Genomic DNA, 20,226 nt, shown 5'->3' on the forward strand with positions numbered 1-20,226 from the left:
CACAGGGTAAATGAAGAATTTCTTCCAAAGCATAGGATCAAGGCTAATTTTTATACCCTTTACTGTGGATTTTACTGTTTCATTGCTATATCCCATATTCAGATAAAATTTTCTAACAAGATCCACATAGATAATTTTCTTTAAGTGAGCAGTAGAATTTCCAACCTTGGTCCTTAATTTTTGATCCGAGAAATCTTCCTTTTCAAAAATCTGAAATCAATATTTTTGTCGGACTCTACCTTCCTATCGGAGAGGGGTATCTTACTGGGACTAATTGGAGATCGAGATGTAGCTGGAGTAGATGCAGGAGCAGGGATTGAAGTTGACGTGGTCTCAGTTGGCCTGTCTCTTCTGCCACACACCCTCTTCCAACCCGCAGACTGATTTTCTCCTTTGTGGAAGCTTCATTTTCGGAGCCATTTGCACAACCAGAGCTAGCAAGGATCTTAGGAGATCAAATGTGTGGAGAGATAAAAGGTTTTAGGGGAATGGTAAGGATTTTGGAGAGGAGGAGTGCCGATCTGGAGAAGACGGGTAGAGTCTAGGGCAAGCTTGACTCGCTCAGAACAAAGAAGGAGAAAAAGAAGGAGCTGGGTTTCGAGAGGATGATTTAGAGAATGAGGGATGGTGGGAGAAGAGTTTTTGGGGAAGAACCTGGGTTTGAGAAAGAAGAGAGGGAGTCTTTTGGCTTGGTGGAAGGAGGAAGATGAAGAGTTGGGTCGGCTCAAGGGAGGTTTTCCAACAAAAGGAAGCGCCCGAATGATTTGGTCAAAAATTACAAGTTTACCTTAGGATCGACCCTGGGGTTGACTCATGGCACAGAGAAATTCAGAAAAATGGTGAAATAATTTCAAAAAAAATTAAAATATTATGAGAAGGATGTATACCCAAAAATTGATTATGAGAATGATTATTTTGGATGATTGAGCTCAAAAGATGAGAATTAAGCTAAAAGAATTTTTGGTATTGATATCTTGGAATCAGAAAGATACCTAAGTGGATGGATCAAGGATTCCTAGTTCTCTCCTAATTTTACAAAATCTATCTTCACTTAAGGCCTTGGTAAAGATGTCAGCTAATTATTTTTCAGTACAAACATAGTCAAGAATTATGTTTTTATTTTGAACATGTTCTCTTATGAAATGATGCCTGATTTCAATATGTTTTGACCTAGAATGTTGAATTGGATTTTTAGTGAGATTTATAGCACTAATGTTATCACATCTTATGGGAGTTTTATTAAGTTTGATACCAAAGTCTTCGAGTTGTTGCTTAATCCACAAGATTTGAGCACAATAACTTCCGGCTGCAATGTATTCGGCCACGATCATAGATAGTGCTATCGAATTTTATTTCTTGCTAAACCATGAGATTAGGTTTACTCCAAGAAATTGGCAAGTTCCACTAGTACTTTTTTTATCTAATTTACATCCAGCAAAATCGACATCTGAATATCCTATTAGATCAATTAATGAGTCCTTAGAATACCATAGTCCTAGAGTTTGTGTACCATTTAAATATCTAAGGATTCTTTTAACAGCATTCAAGTGTGATTCTTTTGGGATTTGATTGAAATCGAGCACACAGGCAAACACTAAACATGATATCAGGTCTACTAGCAGTTAAATATAATAGAGAACTAATCATACCTCTATAAAATTTTAAGTCTACACTCTTACCTTCTTCATCCTTGTCAAGCTTACATGTTGGGCTCATGGGTGTGCCAATTGGTTTGGAGTTCTCCATTCCAAATCTCTTAAGTAATTCTCTTGTGTACTTGCTTTGGATGATGGAGATTTTTTCTCTTATTTGTTTAATTTGGAGTCCGAGGAAGAATGTAAGTTCTCCCATCATGCTCATCTCGAACTCCCCCTGCATGAGCTTTGCAAAATCTTGACAAAGAGATTCATTAGTAGACCCAAAAATAATATCATCAATATATATTTGTATAACTAATATATTATTTTATTTTCTTTTAATGAAAAGTATTGTGTCTATATTTCCTCTTGAAAAGCCATTATTGAGTAGAAATTTGCTTAACCTTTCATTCCAAGCCCTGGGTACTTGTTTCAAACCATATAGAGCTTTATTTAATTTAAAAATATGATTGAAAAAAGCATGATTTTCAAAACCTGGGGGGTTGTTCTACATAGACTTCTTCAGCAATATATCCATTTAAAAAGGTACTTTTGACATCCATTTGAAATAATTTAAATTTCATAAAGCAAGCATATACAAGTAGAAGTCTAATTACCTCTAATCTAGCAACAGGTGCAAAGATCTCATCAAAATCAATTCCTTCTTCTTGATTATAACCTTTTGCAACCAATCTTGCTTTATTTCTTATTACATTTCCATGTTCATCTAATTTATTCCTAAATACCTATTTTGTGCCAATTATTGAATAATTTTTAGGTCTTGATACTAAAGTCCATACATTATTTCTTTCAAATTGATTAAGTTCTTCTTGCATTGCATTAATCCAATTATAATCTTTTTCAACTTCGTTTATAGTTTTAGGTTCAAGGTGAGAGACAAAGGCAAAATGATTGAATGCATCTTTAAGTGAGGAACGAGTTCTTACACCATGTGTGGGATCACCAATAATTAGTTCCTTGGGGTGTGTTGGTGCAAAAATCCGCCTGCGCCGGAGAAGCTGGAGTTGAGGAAGCCGCGGTCGCCGCGGACCTGCAAGGGAAGTCTAAATCGAAGGTGGGGTTGCTCCGGCAAGACCCTCCGACGCTCAAGTCAGTTCTCTGCCTCAACAAGAATGGAGTGCTCGAACGGAGAATTTAGCAGAGTTTTGAGATAAGGCAAAAGAGCTTAAAAAATAACGTATCTGAGTCCCCCCTTTTATAGGTGGGGGAGGCAACGGACTGATGGCGACGTGTGTAACCGCCTGGTAGTGGGCCGCCACGATCAGGAGAATTGATTGCGAAAGATAATGGAGCAAACACGTGGGCATCACCTCGACTTGCCACGTGGAATCCGTTATGAGGGGTGGAGCAGCGTCCGTCGTCAGGAGAATCGCATGGTATCCGTCGCAGGAGATGGAGCAGGTTCGTGGCCGTTACTGTGGCCTGCCAGGGGGATAATGGAGCTGTGCGGAGTCCGCCACAGGAAGTGGAGCAGGGTGGCTATGGCTGCTGTGGCTTGTCAGGGAATGATGATACTGCGTGGAGTCCGCCACAGGAGGTGGAGCAGGGTCGCGGCCGTTTTGAGGTCCTGTCATGGGGTGTGGATCTGTCGATTGAAGCTCGACAATGGTCGGAGCCGTCGTGAGCGGAGCCCGACTCCCGTAGGAGTCCGGGCGGAGCTGTTCTGATGTCGGCAGTGGAGTCCGGCTCCCGGAGGAGTCCGGGCGGAGCTGTGCTGATGGCGGCAGAGCCCGGCTCCCGTAGGAGTCCGGGCGGAGCTGTGCTGACGTCATCGGTGGAGCCCGACTCCCGTAGGAGTCCGGGCGGAGCTGCGCTACAAACAAAGTCAAGGGTGAAGTCCGGCTCTGATAGGAGTCCGGATTGAGCTTACCAGCAATTGATATTGAGAGCGGAGCCCGGCTCCCGTAGGAGTCCGGGCGGAACTGTTTTGATGTTGGCGGCGGAGTCCGACTCCCGTAGGAGTCGGGCGGAGCTGTACTTGCTGATGGCGGTGGAGCCCAGCTCCCGTAGGAGTCCGGGCGGAGCTGCGCTTGCTGATGGCAGTGGAGCCCGGCTCCCGTAGGAGTCCGGGCGGAGCTGCACTTGCTGATGGCGGTGGAGCCCGGCTCCCGTAGGAGTCCGGGCGGAGCTGCGCTTGCTGATGGCGACGGAGCCCGGCTCCCGTAGGAGTCCGGGCGGAGCTGTGCTGATGTCGTCGGTGGAGCCCGACTCCCGTAGGAGTCCGGGCGGAGCTGCGCTGCAAACAAAGTCAAGGGTGAAGTCCGGCTCTGATAAGAGTCCGGATTGAGCTTACCAGCAGTTGATACTGAGAGCGGGGCCCGGCTCCCGTGGGAGTCCGGGCGGAGCTGTTTGATGCTGGCGGCGGAGTCTGGCTCCCGTAGGAGTCCGAGCGGAGCTGCTACTTGCTGATGGCGGTGGAGCCCGACTCCCGTAGGAGTCCGGGCGGAGCTGCCTTGCTGATGGCGGTGGAGCCCGACTCCCGTAGGAGTCCGGCGGAGCTGCACTTGCTGATGGCGGTGGAGCCCGGCTCCCGTAGGAGTCCGGGCGGAGCTGGCGCTGATGGCGGCGGAGCCGGCTCCGTAGGAGTCCGGGCGGAGCTGCGCTTGCTGATGGCGGGAGCCCGGCTCCCGTAGGAGTCCGGGCGGAGCTGTGCTGATGTGTCGGTGGAGCTCGGCTCCCGTAGGAGTCGGCGGAGTGCGCTGCACAAAGTCAAGGGTGAAGTCCGGCTCTGATAAGAGTCTGGAGAGCTTACAGCAGTTGATCTGGAGGGGGCCCGGCTCCCGTGGGAGTCCGGCGGAGCTGTTCTGATGCTGGGCGGAGTCCGGCTCCCGTAGGAGTCCGGGCGGAGCGACTTGCTGATGGGGTTCCGCCGTGGGTTCCGGCTGTGGGTATTTTATACCCAACACCAGTCCCCTACATCCGAGTTTTGAATTTCAAACGAAGGAAGTACACAGAAGTACAGCCGGAACCATCCCTTAGAATCCCGCCCCTGCCGCTCCCAGATATTTTGGCATTAAATGAGCGCGTGCCGGAGTCTTTTCGAATTGGGGCGGTACGAGGGGACGCTTCGAAGACCCCGTAGGTAGCTGGCCTAGGTATGGTGCAATTATGGCCCTGCCAACCGCCAGCCGCCTTCAGCCGTCTGCCGGGGAGTGGGACACGTGTCGGAAGCGGACTGGCCTGGGGGGATTCGAGATCATTATGGCGCCGGATCCCAGGGTCTATTTAAACCCGTCCTCCCCCTTTCAGGTGTCCCACTCCGCTTCTGATTTCTTGCCGGCATCTGTCATCTCCCCGACAGTCTGCTCTAGCGAACGCCCTCTCGAGCCATAGGCGCCTTCCGTTTCTCGCTCCCCAGGCCCCAGAGCAAGATAGGTTAGTGCCACCTTCTCCTTCTTACCGCTTAGGGTCCTCTCCTCCTTCCCTTCTTTCGTGTCCTCTCCGAGTTGACTTCCGACGTCCCCTCCTTTCTCGGCTTGCATTTCTAGGGCCCTTTAGGTTCTCCCCAAAGAAAAATGTCTTCCGATTCTTCTGCCCCCGTAAGCTCTGGGAGTTCTTCTGCTTCAACCCCCAGGCCCCTGTCTCCGCGGACGAACCCGCGTTGGGGCAGGGTCTCGTCCGGTCTTCGCACCGGGCGCCGTTCCTTGTTCGTCGACCCAGACGAACTTCTCCTGATAAGGGCTCGGTACGGGGTCCCTTCAGAGTACGATCTGGAGCTTCCTGGCCCCTCCGACCGGGCCAGCGCTCCCCCTCCTGGTCGCTTTTGTTTGTACCAGGAGGCATTCCGTGCGGACTCCGCTTCCGCTCCCAGCTTTTGTTGCCGCCTTCTTTCGTTTCTTAGACATTTCTCTCACTTCTGTCGCCCCGAATTCCTTTAGGTTTTTGATAGGGTTTCTCTCCCTCTGCCACATAGCCGAGGTCCAGCCTTCCCTCTCCCTGTTCAGACATTTCTACACTTTCAAACGCCATCTTCAGCGAAGGATTGGTGGTACTTCTCCCCCCAGTTCGGTAAGAAGGGGTTGTTGAAGGGGCCCCTTCTTCGATTCACAACTGGAAGGGGAAATTTCTCTTCATTTACTGCCCGACCCTGGAATTGGGCCTCCCCCTTGGGGGTCTCTGAGGGATTCCGTCCGCGGGCTCCCGGCCTGGGAGAGGACGACCTTCAGGCCGCCCAGAAGCTCCTGAGTTACCCCGCTCCTTCCCTTCCAAACCTACTGAGGGAGCCGCTTCTCTTCAACATCGGCCTGAGCCCTCAAGATCCAGCAAGTATACATCTTTCCTTTTTTGTCTTCTTCTTCCCTCTCTTCCTTTCTCTCTCCTTTTTCTTTCCTTCCTTTCTCTTCTTTTCTTTTCTTCTCTTTTTTTTTTTTTTTTTTTTTTTTTTTGGGCTGATTGGTGCTGCTTTTTCCTTCTTCTTTTCTTTTCCATTTTTTTTTTTTTTTTTTTTTTTTTTTTTTTAGCAATGGACGCCGAAGCCACACGGATGCTCGCCAAGGCCATGAGAGCCCAGAAAAGGAAGGCGCGATGACTTCCGGCTCGGCGAAGAGGGCCAGGGTGGAGGAGACGAGCTTGGCCGCGCCCGTCCAGGTGACCCCGGTGATCGACATTCCTTCGGATGCCGAGCCAGCGGCCCCCCGGGCTCCCCAGGGAGCCCACCGACTGGGGTCCCCATTCCGGAGGTCCGCCCCGCGGAGGCGCCTGCCGCGGGGAGGAGGAGAAAATCGGTGGCCCGCAGGCCGAGCAGCCACCGAGCCGCTGCAGACGAGTCCGTCTGCTCCGAGGGGGGATCGGAGAACCCCTTCAACGACAAGGCTCTGATCCGTCGGCTGCTCGACGGTTGTATTCTGCCCGATGTCGTGGAGAGGATCGACCGTGCCGATCCCGAGCAGCGGGCCTGGGACACCTTGGGGTCCTTTCTTGAGGTAAGCGGATTTTTACTTGCTCAGTTGCTCGGTCTTTATTGTAATTCTCATCTGTCTTGCAGATCGGGCATCAGCTCTTCGCCTATGTCGAGGCGTCGGGCCGCACGAGAAGGGACCTTCTTCGGGCGGAGGAGCGTTGCCAAGACGAGGTTGCTCGTCTTCAAGCGAAGACGGCCGAGGTGGCCGCCCTCCGGGAGGCTCTGGAGAGAGAGAGACAAGGTCGGGAAGAGGAAAGGCGAGTCGGGAGGAGGAGAGGCGAAGTTTGGAGGAGTCGGCAAGGAAGGCGGAGGCCGAGGTCGCCCATCTGGTCGAGCAAACTCCGGTTCTGGTCTCGGAGGCCAGGACCCTTGCAGTGGAGGAGTTCAAGACCTCCGCGGAGATGAGGGAGCTGAACGTCCAGTTCGGCCTGGAGGCGTTCACCAAGGGGTTCGAGCTTGCCGAGAGAGGATGGCCAGCAGATATTCCGACCTTGATCTCGGCTTTTTGGAGGAGTCTGACGACGAGGCCGCCCCTCCGTCCGCCGCCGTCGCAGCCGCGCCCCCCGCGCCGAGCTCTCCACCCCCTGCCCCCGAGGTCTGAGACCTCCGATCTTGTATCTTTCTTTTTCGCCATATTTTCCTTCCACTTGTCTTCAAAATTAATCAATAAAGTCGAACTTCTCATTGTGGATGACCTTTCCTTCCCCCTGCTTCTTCTTTACTGCTTTCTTCTTGTAAAGAGTTGGTCTCTGACATTTGCATCTTCCGCTGGCAGCATCCTGCCGAAGCACTTCCCTTGCCCCTGGGGGTCCCGCTGAAGTCAACTATCCAACGGCTAAAAAAGGAGGTCCTCCACCTGACGAAGAAGTTGAAAAAGTCGGAGGGCGAGCTCTGCCAGGCAAAAAATGCTATTCCGAGGCCGCCGCTGAGGCCGCCCACTTCAGGAGTCTCCAAGTGAAGGCAATCATGGACTACAGCCGGAGGAAGGCGAACTTTGCGAAGGAGCTCGAAGAATGCACGAAGAGCGCCAGCGACCGAACTTGGGCTCAAGAGGCCAGGATCAGCGCCCTTAAAGTGGAGCTGTCGGCTGCCAAGAGGAGGATCGGCCAGCTGGAAGGGAACTCACCCCGGCTTACAGCGCGGGATGAGCAGATATGGTCGCAAAAAGTTTCCGACCTCCAGAAGCAGCTTCAAGATGCCGAGATGAGCCACGATGTGCAGCGGGGCCAGCTGGCGTCGACAGGTAGAGGAGTACAAGGGGAGATTCCATCGATCGGCGGACGAGGTGTTCATCTCCAGGGGCAGCTGGTTACTAGGGTGCAGCTTGCTAACGCCCAAGATAACGAAGAGCTCCAAGCCCTGAGAGGCACTGTCGAAGGGATTTCTGTCTCCCTTGGGGAGAAGACAGCTGAGCTTCAACAAGTAAAAATTCAACTGAGACTTGAGCGGAAGGCCGTCGCGGACGCAGAGGCGGAGTCCGAAGTTTTGCGGAAGTGGCATCGGGAAGCGGAGGCTGAGAGTCCGGTGACTTCGTCAGGCGCTCCAGGATATGCTGCAAAAGAAGGAAGAACTAGAGGAAATGGTGGAGACCCTGAGGCAGTCCTGGTCGGGGGATGGAGGTGATCACCCTATGTTAGAGGGAGCAGGACCTCCTTAGAGTTCTTTAGTAGTCACCCCCTTTTTGTAGCTGCCCCCTTTTTCTTTTCTTGTCGTTTTGTCCCTCTTTTTCTGGCCGTCCTGACCCTGTAGCACATATATCGGAAATGAGAAAAAGGCATTTTGTGTTACCTTGTCCGCGCGTAGCACTAATATTGTCGTTCGTTGACCCTTTCTCGTTGTTTGGCCTGTTTGGCTTAGAGGTCGCCGTGGGAAAGGGCTCTTCCCTTCCATCCGATCCCGTCATGTGGCCGAGCCTCACCACCGTTTTAAACCCTTGCTGGCGAAGTGGCGGATGGAGCCCGGCTTTCTTAGGAGCCCAGGCGAAGTCTTTCTTGGGGCGGAACCCGGCTCCCGTAGGAGTCGGTGAAGCTTTACCTGGCGGCGGAACCCGGCTCCCGTAGGAGTCCGGGTGAAGCTTTACCTGGCGGCGAAACCCGGCTCCCGTAGGAGTCCGGGTGAAGCTTTACCTTGGCGACGGAACCCGGCTCCCGTAGGAGTCCGGGTGAAGCTTACCTTGGCGGCGGAACCCGGCTCCCGTAGGAGTCCGGGTGAAGCTTTACCTTGGCGGCGGAACCCGGCTCCCGTAGGAGTCCGGGTGAAGCTTACCTTGGCGGCAGAACCCGGCTCCCGTAGGAGTCCGGGTGAAGCTTTACCTTGGCGGCGGAACCCGGCTCCCGTAGGAGTCCGGGTGAAGCTTTACCTTGGCGGCGGAACCCGGCTCCCGTAGGAGTCCGGGTGAAGCTTACCTTGACGGCGGAACCCGGCTCCCGTAGGAGTCCGGGTCTTCCATTTTGCTTGAGCCGGTCGCGAGGTTCTCATTATCAGCCTGGCTTGTGGGGGCGCGTTAGGGCACTATAAGGCCTCTCCCCCCTCCGGTCTAAAAGAACCGGGCCTTCAACTTTGCTCATGTCAGGACGAGGTTCTCCTCCTGTTCCTGACATGGCTATGGGGGCACGTTAGGGCGTTGCAAGGCCTCTCCCCCCTTCGGTCTAAAAGAACCGGGCCTTCAACTTTGCTGATGTCAGGACGAGGTTCTCCTCCTGTTCCTGACATGGCTATGGGGGCACGTTAGGGCGTTGCAAGGCCTCTCCCCCCATCCGGTCTAAAAGAACCGGGCCTTCGACTTTGCTGAAGTTAGGGCGAGATTTTCCTCCTGTCCCTAACAGGACTGTGGGGGCACATTAGGGCGTTGTAAGGCCTCTCCCCCCATCCGGTCTAAAAGAACCAGGCCTTTGACTTTGCTCAAGTTAGGGCAAGGTTTTCCTCCTGTCCCTAACAGGGCTGTGGGGGCACATTAGGGCGTTGTAAGGCCTCTTCCCCCATCCGGTCTAAAAGAACCGGGCCTTTGACTTTGCTCATGTCAGGACGAGGTTCTCCTCCTGTTCCTGACATGGCCGTTGTTTTTTGGAGAGGTCATATCCAGTCATAATACATCCGCGTTAAGCAGGAGGAGTGCGTTAGCTAGAAAGAAAAGTAGATTCAAAATGAAACAGTAGGCAATACATTTACAGTTCTCCCGCTCCTCCTTGAGGCCCTCCGGCGATGGAGTCGATGGTCCCGATAGGAGGCCGGTCCCCGGGCTGCTCCTCCCTCTTCTGCGGTTCGGGCGGTGGGAGGGCTCTTGGCCGGTCTCCTCTACCCTCAGGCCTGCGGCGGATGAATCTGTCGAGCCGACCTCGCCGGATGAGCTCCTCGATCTCGTCCTGGAGCTAGATGCACTCTTCGGTGTCGTGGCCGTGGTCGCGGTGGTAGAGGCAGAACTTGTTGGGGTTGCACTTCCCGGGGTGCGTGCGCATCCTCTCCGGCCTAGGGATCGGCTCCCTGACCTCCATCAGTACCTGGGCCTTCGAGGCGTTGAGGGGGGCGTAGCTGCGGAACTTTCCTGGCGGGGAACCCCACCGAAACCTGTTGTCCGGGCTTCTCTGCCTGCGTGCCCGGGGTGGAGTATGGGCGCGCTTGTGCCCAGGAGGGGATCGGGAGCGAGGCCGGGCTTCCCTTGGCCTCTTCTCAACTGCGGGCTTGCCAGAATCTCCCACCTGGCGCTCCCTTGCAGTCTCTTCATCCTTCATTTTGAAGGCCTCTTCCGCTCGGGCGTATCCTCCAGCCCGAGCCAGCAGATCAGCGAAATCCCTGGGGTACTTCTTCTCCAGGGAGTACAAGAGATCATTCTTCTGAAGGCCACCTTTCAGGGCGGCCATGGCCACTGACTGGTCCAAGTTCCGGACCTCCAGCGCCGCGATGTTGAAGCGGTTGATGTAGGCCCGTATGGACTCCCCTTCCCTCTGCTTGATGTTGATGAGGGACTCCGAACCTTTCCGGGGACGTCGGCTGCTGACAAAATGGGCCACAAATTGGTGGCTCATTTGGTCGAAGGAGAAGATGGTACCCGGCTTCAGTGCCGAGTACCAGTTTCTTGCTGCTCCCATCAAAGTAGACGGGAAAGCCCGGCACAAGATGGCGTCGGGGGCACCATGAAGCAGCATCATTGTCCGGAAGGCCTCCAGGTGGTCCACCGGGTCCGACGTCCCGTCGTAGCTTTCAAACTGGGGGAGCTTGAAATTCGGCGGGATCGGTTCCTGCATAATCATTTGGGAGAAGGGAGGGTCAGTGCAGATATCCTCACCGTAAGTGGGAGGCGCATGGCGGAGTTCTTCGATCCGTCGGTTCATCTCCTGGAGCCTCCGGTCCAGGAAATCCTCTCGACTTCGAGTCTCGAGGGTCCGTTGGCAGAACGGGGGCAGGGATCTCCCAGGGGTGGAGTCGTGGTCCGACTGAGGGCTCTCCACCCTCGGATTCGCCTTCTCGGGAAGGACGGGGCGGCTAGCCCAGGTGGCCCGCCCCACCGCCGGGTTCTGGCATTCCGGAGATGCCCTTTCCGGATGCGCTGATGCCTGCGGCGGCTGCTGCTGCATCGCCTGTACGGCCTCGACGAGGCCCTTGACCTGCTGCGCCAGCAAGTCAAATTGCTCCGCGCCGACCGCCATCGCCGGAGGGGGAAGAGGGGCTGGCTGAGACACGGGAGGGGAGGCCGGAGCCTGAGATCTGGCCGCGGAGGCCGTGGACCGCCGGGTGGATGCCCTGCGCGGAGGCATCGGGTGTCGATCTCGCGGGGGAGGATTAGGAGTAGATGACGGAGAGATGGCCGGAGGTGGCTCCGTTGAGCGCTCCTTCAAGAACAAGGGTGCTGCGAAGGTTCAAGCCCCTCCTTCTAGCGCCAATCCTGTTGGTGCAAAAATCCGCCTGCACCGGAGAAGCTGGAGTTGAGGAAGCCGTGGTCGCCGTCGGGACCTGCAAGGGAAGTCTAAACCGGAGGTGGGGTTGCTCCGGCAAGATCCTCCGACGCTCAAGTCAGTTCTCTGCCTCAACAAGAATAGAGTGCTCGAACGGAGAATTTAGCAGAGTTTTGAGATAAGGCAAAAGAGCTTAAAAAATAACGTATCTGAGTCCCCCCTTTTATAAGCGGGGGAGGCAACGGACTGATGGTGACGTGTGTAACTGCCTGGTAGTGGGCCGCCCATGGTCAGGGAAATTGATTGCGAAAGATAATGGAGCAGACACATGGGTATCACCTCGACTTGCCACGTGGAATCCGTTATGAGGGGTGGAGCAGCGTCCGTCGTCAGGAGAATCGCATGGTATCCGTCGCAGGAGGTGGAGCAGGTTCGTGGCCGTTACTGTGGCCTGCCAGGGGGATAATGGAGCTGTGCGGAGTCCGCCACAGGAAGTGGAGCAGGGCGGCTATGGCTGCTGCGGCTTGTCAGGGAATGATGATACTGCGTGGAGTCCGCCACAGGAGGTGGAGCAGGGTCGCGGCCGTTTTGAGGGCCTGTCAGGGGGCGTGGATCTGTCGATTGAAGATCGACAATGGTCGGAGCCGTCGTGAGCGGAGCCCGGCTCCCGTAGGAGTCCGGGCGGAGCTGTTCTGATGTCGGCGGTGGAGTCTGGCTCCCGTAGGAGTCCGGGCGGAGCTGCGCTTGCTGATGGCGGTGGAGCCCGGCTCCCGTAGGAGTCCGGGCGGAGCTGTGCTGATGGCGGTGGAGCCCGGCTCCCGTAGGAGTCCGGGCGGAGCTGTGCTGATGTCGTCGGTGGAGCCCGGCTCCCGTAGGAGTCCGGGCGGAGCTGCGCTGCAAACAAAGTCAAGGGTGAAGTCTGGCTCTGATAGGAGTCTGGATTGAGCTTACCAGCGATTGATATTGAGAGCGGAGCCCGGCTCCCGTAGGAGTCCGGGCGGAGCTGTTTTGACGTTGGCGGTGGAGCCCGGCTCCCGTAGGAGTCCGGGCGGAGCTGTGCTGATGTCGTCGGTGGAGCCCGGCTCCCGTAGGAGTCCGGGCGGAGCTGCGCTGCAAACACAGTCAAGGGTGAAGTCCGGCTCTGATAGGAGTCCGGATTGAGCTTACCAGCGATTGATATTGAGAGCGGAGCCCGGCTCCCGTAGGAGTTCGGGCGGAGCTGTTTTGACGTTGGCGGCGGAGCCCGGCTCCCGTAGGAGTCCGGGCGGAGCAGCGCTTGCTGATGGCGGTGGAGCCCGGCTCCCGTAGGAGTCCGGGCGGAGCTGTGCTGATGGCGGTGGAGCCCGGCTCCCGTAGGAGTCCGGGCGGAGCTGTGCTGATGTCGTCGGTGGAGCCCGGCTCCCGTAGGAGTCCGGGCGGAGCTGCGCTGCAAACAAAGTCAAGGGTGAAGTCCGGCTCTGATAGGAGTCCGGATTGAGCTTACCAGCGATTGATATTGAGAGCGGAGCCCGGCTCCCGTAGGAGTCCGGGCGGAGCTGTTTTGACGTTGGCGGCGGAGCCCGGCTCCCGTAGGAGTCCGGGCGGAGCAGCGCTTGCTGATGGCGGTGGAGCCCGGCTCCCGTAGGAGTCCGGGCGGAGCTGCACTTGCTGATGTCGTCGGTGGAGCCCGGCTCCCGTAGGAGTCCGGGCGGAGCCGCGCTTGCTGATGGCGGTTCCGCCGTGGGTTCCGGCTGTGGGTATTTTATACCCAACATGTGTCATCGATCATTAATTCTTTAGATATTTCTAGGACACATTCTCTAAAATAAAAAATAATTTCTATAATTTTTAATTTCAAAAAATTAAGCGCAAATTTATATCTTGAAAAATTATAATGTGTCAGCCAACAATTGACTTTTCAGATCATACATCTAATAATCTCTTATTTTACCTAAAGCCAATCTATCACAAACTCAAGTCCCATCTTCTCAAAGTAGACTTTAGTTTTTAACTGGCTAAATGGCTAAGTCAATGGTCCACCATATTTTCATACGATCAACTCTCTTCATCTTGACATCTTCAGCACCTCCTTTATATACTTGTGAAAAGTCTAGCATCCTATCAGATATGTCTCCACAGACCTTTAATCCAAGATGCTTTTCCTTGATCTTACTGGAGGACCTTTTTAACAATCAATTCTTGATCGAAGTCAACAAGGGAACAATATTTTCAATCAAGAGAATCTCATCCTCCCACTAATCCATATGAAAACTCAAGGTTTCCCCTTGTTTTTGACAAAATCAAACTATTTGATTGCATCAATCTAACTCTGAGATTCTTACATTAATCCAAAAATAAATCCATGTAACTTATAAATCTTGTGATCTCTATTACCAGAAGTGAAACCCATTAGATTGCTCCAAGTAGATATCTTCCCAAGATATCCATTAAGGAAATAGTTTTTATATCCGTCTGTATCTAATTTTTTTTTTTTGTAGATCCATTAACAACCAATGGGTATAATACCCTTTGATGGATCCATTAAGATCAGATTTGGCTGGAATGCATCAAATCAACCTTTAACTTTATTACTTCCATCTATTTTTCAAATCGATGTCATACATCGCCTCGTCATAGATCTTAAAATCAACCACTTGATCCCTATCTCCTATAAGGAATACTCCCTCTACATCCTCTGAAACTATACCCAAGTACCTTTCATAATGATGGGAGACCTTACTAGATCTACAAGGTGGTAGAGGTCCTACACTAACTAGCTCAGAATGAATACATACAACCACATCTCCAAATTGTTGCTCTTTAGAGACTTTCTCTTTGAGCTTAATTTCCTCCCACTACCACCATCTTAGGTAAACTATTTTTCTAGAATATAGTATGACGAATCACAATCACATTATGGTCTGTTAGAAAGCATAATTAGTATCATATTTAATAGATTTAAATATATCCCTAAAGAAGTAAGGGTTAGTGAGTAAACCTCATTATAGATAGGACCATATATAATAAGATCCTAATCTTCCTTTTCAATACTTTATTGAGCTGAGGTGAACCAGAAGGAGTCAACTGTGAGACTATACTATTTTATGAGATAATCTCAAAATTTTTATTAAGGTATTCACCTCCTTGATCCAATCGAAGAACCTTAATGGATTTTTCATCAAATGGGCCTGTATGTAGTGGTCCTCTCCCCATATCCTATAAGAGGTAGTTTGGTCAATTTTTCTTGAAAGCAGGATCCACAAACTCAGAATTAATGAGACGATCCTTTTTCAAGTTTGTATATCCTGTCCTCTTCAAAATGACCTTACTTGAGGTATCATGTATATTTAGGTTTATCTCATTTGTAGTTCTCTCAGATCCTATAGCATATTCACTGTCTGAAAACATCAACATGTAAATAGATCTGACATACCTTCACAAGATGCGTCACCCTTCTTCTTTAGGCTATCCAGGTAGAAAGATAATTTTCATCTGAGTGGCCATCAGTACTACAGTGAAAATACTTTCCTTTGTTTGACGTCTTCTCCTAGAGAAGATCCTTTCTTGGCTCATTCTCCTATAGACCTCTTGTTCCAAGAGACTCTCTCCTGGAACCAAATTTTTCACAGTAAGAATACAGCCCCTTGAACTTTTTAAGGTCTCCTTAGTGATCACCAACATGTTCATCAATTTCGATAATGTGCTATCATTCTGATTCATATGGCAGTTTACTGTAAACTAATCAAATGAACTATTAAGGGACTTCTGGATCAAATCTACTTAGTCCCTCATGCATGGTCTGTTAGAAAATATGTCTCAAAGCCTATCATCAGCTTGTTGTTGATTATGCTTACAATTATAATTATATATAAATTTTTATTAATAAAAATTATTTAGCTTTTTCATTACATTTTGTCCATCTTATTTGAACTTCTATGTTGTGATGAAGTTCTTAGGACTATAATTAATTGACAAAGAAAGATGAGAAAGCATTCGTTCATAGTCGCTAAGAGGAATCCGAGCTTATTCTTATTCAATGCTAGCTCTGACCTAGCCCCCCATAGAAGAATCTTTGATCGGGAATGCCCCTTCTCTCTCATAGCCCTGCCCTAGTGGGAATCTCAGATGTGAAAAAATCCTCCCTTGCTTCTTCATTTGTTATTTAGTCCTTAAAATATATTCATGATTGAATGATATGCTGTTAATATTGCACAGGATTTGATACCACATGGTACAGCAAGAAAAAAAAGAAACAAAATAAGAAACACAGTACAAATATGTAGATCAGCCTCAAGCCTACCTTCACGAGGCATGCAAGCTTCACTAAGAGAGAATAAAACAAAATCAATACAATAGAAACTCACCACTTAATCTTTGTACAAGAGTCTCTCAATAAGAAATTCTAAAATCCTCACAAAATCTCTCTGAAACCTCTTTTGAAGTCTTTTTGCACCTCTAGGACATCACCAACTCTCCAACACAACAAATGGCTTGTCAATCAGAGCTATATAGGCTCCAGAATCTCAAAAATACTGCTTCAATAGGAATACAGAGTCCCAACTCTAAAACCATCTGTAGCCATCCGATCGTGAGCGGCTCGCATCAGAGCCGTCCGATCATGCAAAATAGCTTATGATCATACCTGATCACATTCAAATTGAGTTTCAATTATTCGATCGCAACCGCATGCAATCTGGATGTCAAATCATGCAAAAACTCCCCTGGACCGCTCATGGACTGCATGTACGGTCCACGCGGCCTCATGGACCGCCCAGCACCTCACGATCCATGGTGGACCATGCAGGTGCTAGGCCTGGGTGCCCACATGCATTGGGCTAGCCCACACGTGCACCCCACACTAGGCCCACTCACGCGCTGGGCCACGCACGTAGGCCTGGCCGCATCGCCACCTCTTGCACCATGCCACCTTCTCCAATCTTCTTTCGTGCGTATCTTCATCATCTGGACTCTGTTTGGGCTGCTCTTGGGCTCATTAGACTCTGTTCATCATCTTGAACCTCGCTATGGGCTCAATATGGATCGAATCTTGGGGCATCAAATTTTAATAATCTCTATCTCGAGTCGATATTCGACCTCTATCTATCTCTGAGAGCCTGTGATTTGTCTCACCCCTATGTCCTGGGGCACGCCTGCTGTCTCATGGATGGACAAACATGAGAGTCGAGCTGGCCACTCGATCCCACCTCCATCATGGGCTATGTCCACTCTAACCAAAAATCTACTCAGGGAAGTCTCCTACAGCAATAGGATCTTCACTCTACAACGTCGCCTCTCATCTTTTCGAGTCTCTCGTCTAGTGCCCGATCCACCTTCACTTGGAGCTTCACCTTGCTCTAGACTCCTTCTGGCTCCTGAAGCTCCACCTTGCACTGGGCTCTCCATCAGGTAGTAATACCTTTTCATCCTCTTCTTTTCTTTAGAATAACTCTATCATCATGCAACACCTTCAGAATTCCTCCACCAGCTACTGTCCTGTAGCCTTTTGAATCCAATCTATTTAGTGAGATAAGATTCTGTCTGAAATCGGATATGTATCGGACCTCCCTCAATCTTCTCATTACACCATTATGTATCCTCCAGCTGACCATCTTGATGCCTTTGATCGCACAGCTCAATCCATTCGGTAGATAAATAGTACCCTCACTGCTCTCTCGAGAGTCAAACTGCTCCTCTTTGCAACATATATGATAGGTGCATGTACAATCTAAAATTCACTACTGAAAAGAAGAAGATACCTCATCAGATATCTCCAAGACATCACCCTCTAAGTCGCTACTGGCTGTCACTGTAGTAGCCCTCATCCGATCTCTGAGTTGAGGGCAATCTCTGGCTAGATGCCCCAACTCGTCACACTGGTAATATCTGATCTTGCTCAAGTCTCTCATCTTAGACTTAGACCACCCTCACCGCGATCTCCTATCGCTCTGTCTACCACCTCCTACTCCTCCAAAAACCATCAAAGCTGAGCTGCCGCCACCTGAGCTCGAAGCTAGGTTCTCTCTCTTAAAAATCTCATTCTAGAGAATCGTCAAGGTGACCTCATCCATCTTGATGGTGCTCTTCTCCACTAGAAGAGTAGTCACTAAAGACTCATACAAAGGGTTAGCGACGCTAACAAGGCCAGTGTCCTGATCTTCTGCTCAACTTTCTCGTCAATACTGAAAAGATCAGTGAGGATCTTCTGAAACTGACTGAGATGCACCTGCACGCTCTATCCCTCAATCATCCATAGCTGGTAGGACTGCCTCCAGAGAAAGAGGGTGTTGGTGAGAGACTTCATCATATATAACTTCTTGAGCTTGGATCATAGCATCATCGAGGAAGTCTCATCAAGTACATAGATCACTACCTCATTCACTGGGTACAAGTGGATTGTACTAACCACCTGCATTTGAAGCCACCTCAAATCATGTACCTCTATAGTAGTCAATTTTTCCTCGCACAAGAGAGCATCGATCAATCCTTACTGGATGAGCATGTCCTTCACCCTTGCTGCCACGAGGAGAAATTATACTTTTTATCAAACTTATTGATCTCCACCTTGATTGTGCTTGTCTTCTCCATCTTCTATCTCGATCACCACCGCTGCAACCTATGCTTTGATACCACCTTGCTTTGATACCAATTATTGCATAGGATTCGATACCACACGGTGCAGCAGGAAGAAAGAAGAAATAAAATAAGAAATATAATATAAATACATGGATCGATCTCAAGCCTACCTCCACGGGACGTACAAGCTTCACTATGAGAGAATAAAATAAAACCAATATAAGAGAAACTCACCACTCAACCCTTGTACAGGAGTCTCTCAATAACAAATCCCAAAATCCTCACAAAAGCTCTCTGAAACCTCTCTTGAAGCCTTTCTGCATCTCCAAGACGTCACCAGCTCTCCAATACAATAAATGGCTCATCAATCGGAGCTATATAGGTATTAGAATCTCAAAAATATTATTTCAGTAGAAATATAGAGTCCCAATCAATCCTAGATCCATCCATGGCCATCTGATCATGACCGGCTCACACCAGAGCCATCCGATCATGCAAAACAGCCTCTGATCAGACCTAATCATGCCCAGATTGAGTTCTAGCCATCCGATCATGTTCGCATATGATCTGGACCATTGGATCATGCAAAAACTCTCCTAGACCATGCATGGACTGTGTGTTCGATCCATGTGGCCTCATGGACCACCCAGCACCCTACAGTCCATGGTGGACCGTGCAGGCGCTGGGTCTGGGCACCCATGCATGCTAGGCTAGCCCGCATACACGCCCGTGCTAGGCCCGCCCATGCATTGGGCCATGCATACCTATATGCATGCACGTTTCCATCAGGCCATCGTGCTGCCATCAGCCGCCATCGACCCACCATAGCTTCGTGGATCATGCCACCTTCTTCGATCTTCTTTTGCGCGTATCTTCACCATCTGAACTTTGTTTGGACTATTTTTGAGTTCGTTGGACTTCGTTCGTCATTCTGAATCTTACTGTAGGCTTAGTATGGATTGAATCTCAAGACATCAAATCTCAACAGTTAATAAGACGATAGCAATATCGAGTATAGATCGTTATGTTCCATATGAGTTAGTTGTCTTCTTAACCAAAGAGTGTGGAGACATTGGTATGGCATGTAGATGGAATGTAGGTGTACATTTGCATCGAACATGACCATTTACTGATCACTCTGCCGTCAAGAGTTGCTTGTGAAGGGTATGGGTATAAGTATCCCTCGGATCTGAGATCACCATGGTGACTTGTAAGCAACTCACTATACTTTAATGTTGAACCATCTGAATTTCTAATTCAATGATGAAAGGTTATTGGATGCAGTTAAGTACTTATCAAGTCAGTGTATGGGTCAAGATGAAATTGACTTCTTTGAATTAGTAGGAGATATGCAACAGTATATTTCAATTTAGTAAACTCTTGGTCAAGATAATCCATGTGATACATTTGAAAGGTTGAAATACAATATGGTCGACTATATTAGGGTTGACAGTGAAATCCTAGGTCACCTTGAGTATTAGGGTCAAAAGAATGAATTATATGATAACCATACGCCAGTAGGCTCTAAAATATTGCTTTATAATCTTTCGATCTATCCAGATATCAGGTCCCATTGCTAAATGGTTACATCAATTAGTATAGAAAATTATTCTTATGTTACCGACTTTGGTTCGAACCTATGGGGTCATACACATTAGAAGATTCAATCAGATCTAATGGCTGAAGAGTCTAATTGGATTGTGACTCTGATGAAAAGTCCTACTAGGATTGAAACTCTGAAGGAGAGTCCCACTGGATTAGGACTCTGCTATTAATAGAGAATTAATTAGCAATTAGATTACTAATTGACTCAATTTGATTGAGCTAAGAGCTTTGGATCAAATCTAATTGAATTAGATTCAGTTTGACTTAGATCAGGTTTAATTTGATCAAGCCTGATTGCAAGAAAAATTTGATCTTGATTTGATCAGGACTTGGGCTCAGCTAATTTCTTGTTGGGTTAGAAATTTATTGAAATAATTATACTTCTAATTTGATTAAATTTATTTCTATCATTGTGTTCAAATCAGATTTGATTTGGTTTAGAATTAATTTGAAAATGAAGAGTCCAAGCCAAATAGGGACTCTATCTCTTATCCTTGCGCCACCCTGGACCCATCCACTTATTCTTAATGCCAAATTGGTTTTGGCTTGACATTTTTGGCATGATGAGGGAGGGCTCAATGAGAGTGGGTGACCAAGCATGATGAGTCATGATCTTATCTCC

The sequence above is a fragment of the Elaeis guineensis genome, chromosome 6 (genome assembly GCF_000442705.2).
Source record: "Elaeis guineensis isolate ETL-2024a chromosome 6, EG11, whole genome shotgun sequence".
NCBI lineage: Eukaryota > Viridiplantae > Streptophyta > Magnoliopsida > Arecales > Arecaceae > Elaeis > Elaeis guineensis.